This window comes from Mus pahari, unplaced genomic scaffold, assembly GCF_900095145.1.
Source record: "Mus pahari unplaced genomic scaffold, PAHARI_EIJ_v1.1 scaffold_9958_1, whole genome shotgun sequence".
NCBI classification, from domain to species: Eukaryota; Metazoa; Chordata; class Mammalia; order Rodentia; family Muridae; genus Mus; species Mus pahari.
The window spans coordinates 10,422-23,728 of NW_018391815.1; the positions used below are offsets into that span (position 1 = coordinate 10,422).

At 41.0% G+C, this 13,307-nt stretch overlaps 1 pseudogene; it reads left to right on the forward strand.

Moving 5' to 3' along the window:
- Positions 1 to 4,412: 4,412 nt before the first annotated feature.
- LOC110314706 lies at positions 4,413 to 4,950 on the forward strand (annotated as a pseudogene).
- Positions 4,951 to 13,307: the final 8,357 nt, after the last annotated feature.

A 13,307-nucleotide genomic window follows, 5' to 3' on the forward strand; every position in this document is an offset into this window, starting at 1 on the left:
CAATGCATTTTGCTCCCCATATAGATGTCTATATTCTTTCTGCAACATCCTGACTTTGTGCTTGATGAGTTTAGATTCAATCTTAGGGTCGCAGTGAAGTCAGTTTCTCACAATTGACCATAGTTTGTCCCCTCATATGTGCACACTTCTGGCAGAAGTATTTGTCTTTACATGCATTTTACTATAAAGCTGATATATTGCTTAGAAGTATTGAGCCAGGCTGTCAAGTCCAGTAATACCATACATTGTTATGAGTAACTCAGAAAGAAGCGTGGACTCCAGTCAGGTAGTCTGGTGAAGGTTTGTTTCCAGAAACCTGCCAGTATTTCCTGGCAGAGTGATCCTTCCCTCTAGTGTCAACAACAAATCTTAGGTTTCAGCAAACCTTTGGATATTTTTACATCCCCTATTTCCCCTTGTTTACATAGTATGGAGTCTCAGGGAGCAGTGGGTCACAGTATGTCCCCAGAATGTCAGTAGACTCCACTGTTCTTGGGACAATCTTTGGGTAGCCAACTCAGTCCCTGAGGCACCTGTGACCTCAAGGGAGTCATCAAGTTCATGTTCTTAGCCTTGAAATCAAGAAACTCATCTATGAAGTCAAAGGGTTTCCAGGAGGGCCAAGAATTCCTCTTTGTTTTAAATGTTCTTTCTGCCAGCAGTGATGAGCCCTCCTTCTACATATATCATAATATTCACATGTGGAATAACTAAAGCATAGTGACATTCCTGGTAAGTGATGATAGGTTCTTTTTTTCACCATAGAGTTGTTCTGTATTCCTTGAGGACAAATCTTTTCAGTTGCAATATCTGCTGAAGCCCCTGTGTACCTGNTTCCATGTTTAATGAAGACATTCCCATCCATGTAGAGCATTCCCTCAGATTCTTTCATGGGGTGTGGTGGTGTCCATTAGGTCTATCCAGATCTGTATCTTAATGTATGTTTCCTCATCCAATTATTGATGAGCTTCTGTGGGTCATTCTCTGTCAAGATGGTAGCAGAATTGAAGACAATGTGATTTTNAAAACAGATTCCTGGATGGTCCAAGAGTAGGACCTTCTCACATGCCTTGAACAGCCATTGTTGTGGTGTTGCTTTGAGAAGAAACTTACTGCATGGGGGTGATNTAAGTATAAGATGCCGACCCAGACATAACTTCTCTGGTTCTTTCACTAGAATAGTGGTAGCCACCACAGCTCTTAGACAAGAGGACCAGCCTGAGGATCAAGGATTCATTATTTGTACAGGTTGCAATCATTTTGTGATTCCATGATCCTAAAATAACATAGTTTCACACCTCTTGCAAACTGAATCATTTCTGCATTCCTTGCATAATACCTAATAAAGCAACATGAATGACTGTTTTGATGTGTTCTTGGATTCAGTTTTCAAGAATTTTATTGAGCATTTTTGCATCAATATTTGTTATGGTTTGTCTATGCTCAGTCCACTGAGTAGCAGTAATAGAAGGTGTGACCATGTTGGAGTAGTTTTTTCACTGTTGGCATGGGCAGGACCCTAAGTAACCCTTGCTACCTGGNANTTAGTGTTCCATTAGCAGACTTCAGATGAAGATGTAGGACTCTCAGATTCTCCTGTACCNTTCCATCCTGGATNCTGCCATTTTCCCACCTTGATGATTCTGGACTGAACCCCTGAACTTGTAAGCAATCCCCATTAAAATGGAAGGGGAAGCCACAGTGTAGGCAGATTTGGTGGAGTCTCAATACATCGTGGTAAAACTAGGCATGGAGTGTGTTCAGCTGAGTCAGAGTGTTGTTCACTGTCATATCTACTATATAAGCTCTGGAGAACCAACTATCTGTGAGGGACAGATGCTCCTGTGGGTATTTGGTGATGCAGAGTTAGAAACAGCCTTACTTAGTACTAAGCCTGAAACACAGAGTCCTAAGAGGAGACACAGCCCATACAGATGTCTGAAGGGAAGGGCAAACTATCCAGAATCTGAGTACCCAAGGATGTTTCTTCAAATTAGAGAATAGAACATAAACAAAAAGAAGAACTCAGTAAGAGCCAATGGGGAGAAGAGAGGTCAGGTGCTCCTGGTAGACATGATCTCTGCTAAGATTTCACACACATTTCAATGTGGATTATGAAAGTAGAAAAGCCCTGTTAGGGTTGATAATCTATGCAGGGAGGCTGAGAAAGAGCTAAGATTTCCACCATTCTTGAAAGCCACTACTCTTTTTTAGGTCATTAGGTGGAGATTAACAATGAGTTGAGCAAATAGGGTCCTTGAAATGTTAGGAGATCTGCTTCAGGTGGCAGATCTTGGAAGCAAAATAGTCAACCAGGAATCAGGAGTTTCTTAAGTAGAACTAATAAAAGTATACCTATCTGTTTCCATGTCTTGTTTTCCTATGAAGTAGAACAAATTTCAGGGCCAGCTCTGTGTACCCAGGAAAATCAAAGAGGTAATTGACAGTTATATGCCAAGTTGAACTGAGTGTGTCATCAAGCCTGATAAAAGTCCTCGATCTATTGTTACTCTTTGTGTGATTCTTTCAACTTCCTAAACAGTCACATGTGTCCTGGTTGCTTGGTGTCTTTGAAATATGGAGGCCTGGTATAGACAATACCTGAAAAGTCCTGGAACTTTCAGCCAAAGTCATCATCATCAGGGAAATGCAAATCTAAAGTACTCTGAGATCTTACAGCCCTCAGAATGGCTAAGGTCAAAANCCAAGTGGACAGCTCATGCTGATGAAATTGTGTGCCAAGGAGAACACAGTTGCTGGTGGGAGTGCAAATTTGTATTACCATATTGGAAATTAACTTCATGGTTTCTCTGAAATTTTTAAATATTTCTACCTCAAGGCCCAGTTGAACCATTCCTGGGTATATATGTAAGTGATCCTCCACCATACCTCAAGGATACTAGCACACCTCTCTTCATAGCAGCATCTGGATTGGGGTGGGAGTCTCTCTGGGAAGAACTAGAAACCTAGGAGAATGGAAACCCCCAGGAATCTTTTAGGGTTGCTATAGCTAAGACTCTTAGAAATGGGGGATGTGGAGTCTGAAGTAGTCATCTCCTGTAACCAGGCAAGATTTCAAAAGGAGGGACTGGAACAACAGCCCAGCCACCACACTTTAGACGCACAATTTTCTCTGTTTTTAAGATGAGCAAGATAAAAGATGATGTTGTTTATTAGTTTTTTAAAATTAGGTATTTTCTTTATTATTATTTCAAATGTTACTCCCTTTCCTGGTTTTCGCTCAGAAAATTCCCTATACCCTTTCCCCTCCGCCTGCTTTCCAACCCACTCAATCCCATTCCTGTTCCTGGCATTCCGCTATACTGGGGCATAGAACCTTCACAGGACCAAGGGCCTATCCTCCCATTGATGAACAACTCGTCCATCCCCTTCTACATATTTAGCTAGAGCCACAAGATCCACCATGGGTTTTATTTGATTGGTGATATAGTTTCAAGGAACACTGGGGATACTGGTTATTTCATATTGATATTCCTACTATGGGGCTTCATTCCCCTTCAGCTCCCTGGTATTTCTCTGAATCCTTCATTGGGCCCTTGTGCTCCATCGAATGGATGACTGTGAGCATCCACTTCTGTATTTGCCTGGCACTGGCAGAGCCTCACAGGAGACAGAATTATCAGGTTCTTGTCAGCAGGCCCTTGTTGGCATCTGCCTAGTGACTGTGTTTGGTGATTGTTTATGGGATAGATCCCCAGGTGGGGCAGCCTCTGGATGTTCCTTCTTTCTGTCTCTTCTCAAAACTTTGTCTCTGTAACTCCCTGCATGAGTATTTTGTTCCCCATTCTAAGGAGGAACGAATTATCCACACTTTGGTTTTCCCTCTTCTTGAGTTTCATGTGTTTTGCAAATTGTATCTTGGGTATTCTAAGTTTCTGTGCTAATATTAACTTCTCAGTAAGTGTTTATCATGGAAGGTTTTGTTGTTTTTACTGAGTTAATTTTTTTTCTTCCAGCTCTATTGCTCATATCTCCTCGGATTTAAAAATTACAGGATTTAAATATCCTAACATGCTCTGCCTCTCTGCATGGTCCACACTTCTGCTTCCAACTGTCTCTGTTTAGCTTGACCTAGGACCCTAGTTCTTCCCCTGGCCAGGGAGGTGTTTGCAAGCAATGAGTGGCCAAGAGCAGCTGTAAGCACCAAGGACAGCAGGAGGTGCTGGAGCAGAGGTGGTGCTTCTACCATCACTCCCTGACTTCAATAGCCTGTGTTCAGCCTCTCATCCCTGGAAGAGCTCATCCTTGCCATCCTTGTTAGCACTGCCTATGCTCCTCCCACTGGCACCAGAGAATTGTGATTTCCTTTGGCCCTACTCCCTGGAGAGGTGGCATAGGCCTGGTCCCCACAGTGGAGTCTGGAGCATAGGTAGCAAAATGCAGGCTCTAGGATGAAGTTCAAGCCCAAGAAGACACTGACATAAGCCCTCAAGGCTTCAAAAAGTGAGCAGCCTGCCTGTGCTTCCACAGCAAGCAGGAGGAAGAGGTGCTCTTGGTGAGTAGCAGTAGTACCCACACCAGTGGATTGTCCCAGGGGGAGTGTTGGAGACAGAGTAGGAGCCTGGCTGTGCTGCTGTGAGGGAGGTTTATGAAGAGGTTGGAGGTAAAGAAAAATTAGGCAGACTCCTGGGAATATTTGAGCAAACTCAAGACCGGATGCATAGAACATATATTTATGTTGTGACAGTCACTGAAATATTGGAAGGCTGGCTAGACTCTGTGAATATAGGAAGGAAGAGACAGTGGTTCAAGGTAGATGTAATCAAGGTTCTTCAGTGACACTGGCCTGTCCACACAGAGTATCTGGAAAAACTATAGCTAGGGTGTTTCCCAACCAATGGAAATTCCAGGGTCCCTTTCCTCCCAGATATCAATGCCTTGTTTGTGACTGCTACACAGCCCACTGGGGTTCCTTCCAGTACAAAGTAGAGAATGGGAGCCCCTCCCATCATGTCACACGTTTGTCACAAGGAGAGGCTCTTTCAGTTTCTTCTAACACTTCTGACTGCTCCTGGCAAACCCTGTATTTGCTAGGCAAGGATTTCAAATAATTTTCATGTATTTCATTTGCTTTCAAGTCTTCTAAAATAAATAATAAAATAGCAAAAATATTTTAAGACACCAAAGCCATGTGGAAGTTTTTAAAGCCTTCATTTTACCCCATTATTTTGATTTTCACTTTTATAATTTTTTTAACATTTATACTTTTGTCCACTTAACATTGTATGGTTTATTTTGACAGCTCATCTAGTTATTTGGTATATTTTTTCCTTAAATTTTTTGTTACAGTATCAAATAGACACCAAATCTTTGTTTGGAATTAATGAAAAATTTTGGTGTGTACAGAAATATATCCACACCAAAAGTTTACAGAGTCTTATTTTTCATTTGTAAATGGCAGATTTAGGCTGTTTTTGTACGGGCCTTTAGCCTTTGACAAAGCACTTTAGCTCACTATTTCAGAGAATTTGTTCACAGGCAGAAATAAGTTGCAGTCAATATACTAGAACCTGTTCCCTTCAGACTCAGTGATTTGACATCAAAGAGTGTGCAGTTTTTTAGGGAAAACAGTCAGTACTTTCATATGACTCAGCACAGCTTATCCTAAATTTCCAAACTTCTCTGTGTGTGTTTGTGTGTGTGTGTTTCTATATGTATGTGTGTGAGTGTGTGTGTACACTTGTTTGTGATATATATATATATATATATATATATATATATATACATACATATATATTTCCATGTGAAGGCCTTTCATTGCAGGAAGTCATAACAGCTGGTGCTTGAGAATACTGGTCACATCACACTGACATTCCAAAGCAGAGAGAAATAAACACATTTATGCCCACTAGCTCACTTGAGTGTTTGCTTGTGTTCAGCTCAATTCTCCACTTTTATGCATTTCAGGGTCCCCTTTCTGCCTAGGGAATAGTGCCTCTCACAGTGGACATATTTGACATCAAGTAGAAAATCCCTTGTTGACCCTCTCCTGACAGATTGACTCCAGATTGGATCCAATTGACAATTAACGCTACCCTCGCATACAGCAAATGTATGGTTACAGCAAGTACTTGTTTAAGAAAAACATTTATACACTACTAACTATGTATTTAAGGCTGATAGGGGTCCTTTTTCTAAAATAGTCAGACACTGTGTCTTTTTCAGTTTAATGAGGCTGAATCCTGCCATCTTGCCAAATCTGGACATGAACTCTTGCCCCAGCATTCCAAATACCAGGATGAGAGGCCTACACCACTCAGCTCAGGTAAGCTGATTCTTTAAAATAAACCACTAATTAAGAGCTTTTATATCCTGACTATTTTGATGAAAATATTTTAAAACCCCACCCCCGGATTTTCCATAATTGAAAAACCTTAACATTGCCAACCATCTTGCTAGAAAAACACAAAAGTGATCNTGGTTAAAACATATTTTCCTGTATCCAGTGCAGATATATAAAGAAGACATGTTCCCTCAGTGGACAGCCAAAGTTGACCTCAGAGAAAGAGGAGGACTGAGGTTCTATAGTGTAGTATATTCTAGTGTGGTATGTTGTGGTGAAGTGTAGTGTATTGTAGTGTAGTGTTTGCTGCTTGGTGTGCATGAGGACCTGGGCTCCCTCTCCAGTTTGGCCCACTTAGAGAAGCTGAAATTAGAAGAGCAGTTGCCAGATCTTGGGACAGATGTTGGGAGGGTGATGGTGGACTGAGAGCTGCAATCTTGGCTACCAAGAGATTACATATTCTATAGAAATTTGTTGGACAGCAGTGAGCTAAGTATCTCCAAAATCTGCTAAAGAGTAATTGATATGTTCTCAATACACACAAAAGAATGAGATAGATGCCTGAATTGATGGCTGTGCCAGTTACCATCTTCTTCAGCAATGTGGTGTTAAGCTTGATTTCCAGAAAGGAAGCAAGAGCAGTGGCAGCAGTCTTTAATGATTTGAGAGTGTATATGAGATTCAGTGATGTGCAACACCAAACAAGATAATCCAAAATAGGACCTGGGCTTTTCACTGGGTAGTATATTGCATTCAGGGGAGGCATTGTCAGAGCATTATAGGGTAATTCCATTTAAACCTTTATACGGGCTTGTATATTATAAAGCCTCTTTAATTGTAGGTTTACATATGGCCTTTCAAAAGTCTTCAGTGAGTTATCCTACCTCCATTCTACCTCCTTGTCTTAGTGTGGTTTTGCTTTCTGCCCTGCAGCACAGGTGCAGAAAAGCCACTGGGCAGACCAAATGCAGACATGCTAGACTGTTTAATGACCAAGCAAATGTATGAATATATATATATATATATATATATATGTACAGGGACATACAAGTGCATCCCTTCACAGACACATGCACACACACATACAAAAAGAGTACATGAATACACACTTGTATAATCAAGCACCTACAACAAGCACCTACCATTACTGAAATACAAAGCACATGTATTCAAACACCCATGGACAAAAGCACACACGCACATGCACACGCACATGCACACGCACATGCACACACACACACACACACACACGCTCATAAAGACACAAACTCCTCTATGAAAAGACTTCTGTGTTTCAGCATATTTCCTGTCACTTCAGGAATCTGTTGGACCTAAGATTTTTGACAAGTCTCTTGGACTAACCCAACCTGTGCTGTCCTGACCTGTTCTTATTTCCTTATCAAGAACTTGTTCCATGCAGTACTTGCTGATCCTACAAGTATGGCATAAACTCTGCACAGACAAGCACAGTGTGTAGTTCTGTATTCAGTTTCCAGATGTTTCTAAAAGCAGAGACAAAATCGAGGCCCATATGCTCCATGAGTTTTCTCCCTTTGTATTTTTTCAGGGCTGTTTTGGGGTTTTCTTTTGATTTTTTTATTTTTATGCATGATTTGCTTCTGTATGTGTATGCAAAACCTGCATGCTATTCCTCAAAGGCCAAATAAGTTCATTTGATTTCACCTGGAACTGAAATTACAGAGGATTTTTAGATGGCATGTGGGTCTTTTGAGAAACATATTCTCAAATGATGAACCATCTCTCCACCCCCTGATATGGACTTTTGTCCTTCTTTGTGTGGTAAATTTATTGGAATGGATCACACCTATACAAATTGTTTCTTGAAATATGTAGAACAAACATCAGGTATGCATTCTAATTATCTACACTTCCAGGCATCCATGTAGGGTATCTTAGTTAGTGGTTTACTGCTGTGAACAGATTCCTTGATTAAGGAAATTCTTATAAAAGACAACATTTAATTGGGTCTGGCTTATAGGTTCATACNTTCAGTCCATTATCACCTAGTTGAGAGCAGGGCAGCATCTCAGCAGGCATGGTACAGTAGGAGCTGAGAGTTCTACATCTTCATCTGAAGACTGCTAGCAGAAAACTGACCTTCAGGCATTAAGATGAGGGTCTAAAAGCCCACACCCACAGTAACACCTAATCCAAGAAGGCCATACCTACTCCAATAGGGCCATATATTGTTAGAGCACTATTCCCTCTACTGAGCATATACACACCATCCTATTCCACTCCTTTGCTCCTATAAGTATGTTCAAGCATATGAGTCAATGAGGTTCACACCTATATATAGCATAAGGCAAAAGGTATTTAGCCCTACTTCCAGAGTCTCTATAGGATATAACAGTCTCAATAATGTTAAAAGTCCTAAATTCAAGGTCTCTTCTGAGATTCATCCTAAAAGTGTACTCTCCAAAGAAAGACACATAAGTAGCTCAGCAAACTCCAAATTCTTCATGTCCACTTCTGATGTCAAATGTGTCTTCATGTCTCCAACTCCCTTTTCATCTTTGTTGACTGTAACAAACTTCTTTCTGCTGGGTTGATTCTACTCCCTCTTAGAAGATTTCCTCAGCAGATGGCCCATGGCTCGATTTCTGCTGAGGAAAATCAAAGGCAAGTTCAATGTTACAGCTTCTTCTTTCAGTGTTTGGGACTCACACCAAATCTTCTGGGTTTCTCCAAAGAGTTAGCAACCCTTCTCCAACTCTGCCCTCAGTATCACTCTAACCTCAGGTTCATCCATGCCACTGTTGCTGATATTTTTGTTGATCATCCCATGTTACTAGCATTTCCAATACAGTCACTGGGGACTTCCACTGCAACTAGGTTTCACCAATGGCCTCTCACAGGCTCTCTGGGCCAATTATATACAAACATCACATAAGGCATTGTTGGATATATCAGCATCTCTTGTTGCCAGGGTTGGAGAAGATCTCTGATGTCTCCTCTTATATGACAATGCAGACGAGACCCATCAGAGGCAATGCAGAATTGAGAAAATCTCCTGAAGGTGGAGGAGGTAAGGATATCATTTTAAATTGCCATTTAATCAGTGTTAAGAGTAAGCTTCATAATAGTCTGGGGAGATGGTGACTGCAGCATGTACCTCACACCTTTGGTGGAGCATGTTTACTTTGAAGACTAAGAATGGAGAAGGATGGTTGATGCTGCTCTTTTATCATATTGAATCTCATAGTATATGAAGAAGCTTTTTTTTTTGGATGAGTAAGTTATTCCTGGGAAATCCCCCCTGAGTCCTTTAAAAACACAACTTAGAGGTCAGAAAACCTTGTGATTCCCAAGCCACGTGAATTTGTACCTGATCTTTAAATATCAATTCTTTCTTACTCCTTGCATCCTGAGAAGGAAAAAAAAATATCTCTTTCCTTAAAGAGGATGACCAAAGGAACCCACTGTGCATTATTTGTTGAAATCAGTTTAGAATGTGATTTGAAATTTCTCTTTGGATCAAAGAAGCAGGTTTTGAGAGCAGCAACACCAGGTAACAGGGACAAATCACAGTGCAGAGTTCATCACTGACACTAAAGTGGGAAAGTGGGGAGTACAGGGAATACTGGCACAAGAAAACAGAGTTGGTGCTAAGTTAAAATCTGGCAATAGCAGTCACTCTGAAAATGAGATAGTGCCTTCCTCAGATGGTGGCTGAATGGACTCCTTCATTTCTTTACAAAAGAAAACTTGGTATCCATTTGAGTAGCTGGTGTGGAGTAGAGATCCAACCTCTGCTTTGCAGGATAGGGCTCTGATGGGAAATCCTCTACCAAAGTCCCGAATGATTCAGAGGTATTTAACCCTTAACTCATTGCTTCTGCTAGCTTTCTGATTCTGTACATTTCACACAATAACTCTCTTAAGAGTCCCAGTGTTTGACTTAATTTTACTGGCATACAGTATGACATATTCTATACTTTATTATTCAGGACTACTCTCAAAAGTTGTGTGAAACTAATTTCATGACCTCAATAACTTTTACATTTCTCAGGGTCCCAATGTTGCCTGTATTTCATTTTTTTTAATAATTTCTTCAAACTTTCCTTGAAAGTTATGCATTTATCTGGAACTACCAGTACACACTTATTACATTGTTTCCAAGACGAGAACACACAGTATACACCTGGGACATTTTGACCTGTGCTGTACTGAGCTCCTATATGTCAATTTTTCGTATTTTAAGAATTGTTACATCAAGAAATATTAGAGTTTCACAACTACACCAGAGCAGAAAAAGAAAGAGGAAATTTAGATAAAATAATTATACACATCAAGACAAACTGAAAACCAGTCATGCACAATGAATTCCATATAGTGATTGTACAGGCCTAAGGATAAGATAAAGGGAAATTACATTTTAGTGTGAAGAGCTTAATCAGGCTATTGAGATGTTTCTATCAAAGCCTAGAATGGCAGTCCCTTATTTCAAATGGCAGGTACCCAGGAAGGATGTGTCTCCTGCTTCTCAAGACCACAGATACCGACCTTTTTTACAAACATCTGATGTAAGACTTCTGAGAGCTTTCCATTTTGACCTGTTGTTGGCAGTCCCTCTCATTGCATTCTGTCTCCATCACCCTTTAAATGTAAAAATGTAGAGACTCACCGCCAAACATTAGGCTGTGGTCAGACAGTCTTGTGGAAATGATGGTGGAAGGGTTGTGGGAGGAGGAAGTGTTAGGAAACAATTAGAGGACCTACAGAGTCAACTAATCTGGGCCCATGTGGGTTCACAGAGACTGAATCATGAGCCAACACCACGTAGGGGCTTGAACTAGGCCCCCTACATATATGAAACAGATGTGCAGCTTGGTCTTCATGTGGGTGTCTAACAATTGGAGTGGGAGTTGTCTCAGATTTATACTCTGTTACCTGCCTTTGGATCTTTTCCCTAGCTGGGCTTCCTTGTCTGGCCTCAGTGGGAAAGGATGCACTTACTCCTGATGCAACTTGCTATGCCAAGGTGGGTTGGTACTGGGGAAGAATGTAGGGTCCCTTTCTGTGGGTTGAAGGTGATAGGGAATTGGGGAAGGAGTGAGACAGTGAGTCAGACTGGGAAGAGAAGGAGGGGCGCAATGAGATGGAAATAAGTGCAAAATTCAATGAAAAAATATACATCCTTTGGTTTTTGGAGGCTTTCTGTTCAAGTATGTCTTTGACCATTTTCTCCATGGTCTTCTCTCCCCTCCCCTCCAGGCAATGCTCTTCTCCTTCCCCATCACCTTCTTTTTTGAGANAAAGATTTAGTAGAACCAATTTAAGCTTATCCTGACTTACTTGAAAAGAAATGACTCAGACTATGGTTATAACATTTTCTTTGACAATGACTATGAGCCAGGCAGTGGTGGCACATACACTTGGGAGTCAGAGGCAGGTAGATTTCTGAGTTCAAGGCCAGCCTGGACTACAAAGTGAGTTCCAGGACAGTCAGGGCTATACAGAGAAATGCTGTCTTGAAAAACAAAAACAAAAACAACATCAAAGATAATTACTGTGGGTTGGGTGACCCCTAATCTGCTCTTCTAACAGCTCCCCTGGCTACCTCCCCAGTGGTGCACCCCAAAAACTTGCTGTTTCTACTCCTTATGAGCTTATGGTACCTCTCCTCTCATGGTGCCTTCTCTCTTTTTTCTAGTTTCTCCTCTTATCTTTCACTTCTCCACGCACAACCAGATTACTCAAAACTTACCTATGTCTAATCCCTCCAGTAAATAACAGTAGCCAATTTTATTTAACCAATGGTTTTACATTAAGCAACAATATTTGCACAACAAAGGCTTTTGATGTGAGAATTTTCTCTTAGGCCCAGAACTTCCCAGGAACAGAATTTAGCATTACTATACATAGCAATAGATGGAAACAAAATGAAGTTCTTAAAGTAATTAAGGTGACTTAAAATTCGATTACAAGCAAAGGTGTGAGACGTTAGTGACTCCAGTTTCAAGGAATATGAGGCCATTAAGTCTGCCTCCTGAAACCATGAACCCACATGATGCATAGAAATACATGCTGCCAAAAATCCAAATGTGGGCTACACATCTTACTGTATATGAACTGGTTGGACTATTTTTTTTAAATATTTTATTAGATACTTTTTAATTTACATTTCAGATGCTATCCTGAATGTCCCCTATACCCTCCGCACCCTGATCCCCTGCCCACCCACTCCCACTTCTTGGCCATGAGATTCCCCTGTATGGGGCATATAAAATTTACAATACCAAGGGACCTCTCTTTCCAGTGATAGCAGACTATGCCATTTTCTGCTATATATGCAGGTAGAGACACGAGCTCTGGGGGTACTGATTAGTTCATTTTGTTGTTCCTCCTATAGGGTTGCAGACCCCTTCAGCTACTTGGGTAATTTCTCTAGCTCCTCCATTGGAGGCCCTGTGTTCTATCCTATAGATGACTGTGGGCATCCATTTCTGTATTCGCGAGGCACTGACATAGCCTCAGAAGAGATAGCTGTATCATGGTCCTTTCAGCAAAATCTTGCTGGCATATGCAATAGTGCCTGTGCTTGGTGGCTGATGGTACAGTCTCTGGATAGTCCATCATTTCATCTTAGATCCAAACTTTGTCTCTGCAACTTCTTTCTTGGGTGTTTTGTTCCCTACTTTGGGGAGGAATGAAGTAAAGACATGTTGGTCATGCTGCCAAGGAACCCGTCCAAGTGTGGGCAATGCATCTTAATGTATATGAAATGGTAGGACTATTTCCTTATAATAAATATGTTTAGTACTCTTTTGTTAGGCTGTTCAGAATCCCCAAAGGAGATTATTCATTAGTCCCGTGGATGCACTTTCTTTGGAGATGAATGACAGCCTGTGTTCCACAATTTATCTGTGAATATTCACATTATCCTTTCCAACAAGTATAATGTCTCCTTAACAGGTAAACCTAAAACTTCCCAACCTCAGGAACTTATTTGACTTGATCCTGAAGAAAAAAATCATAA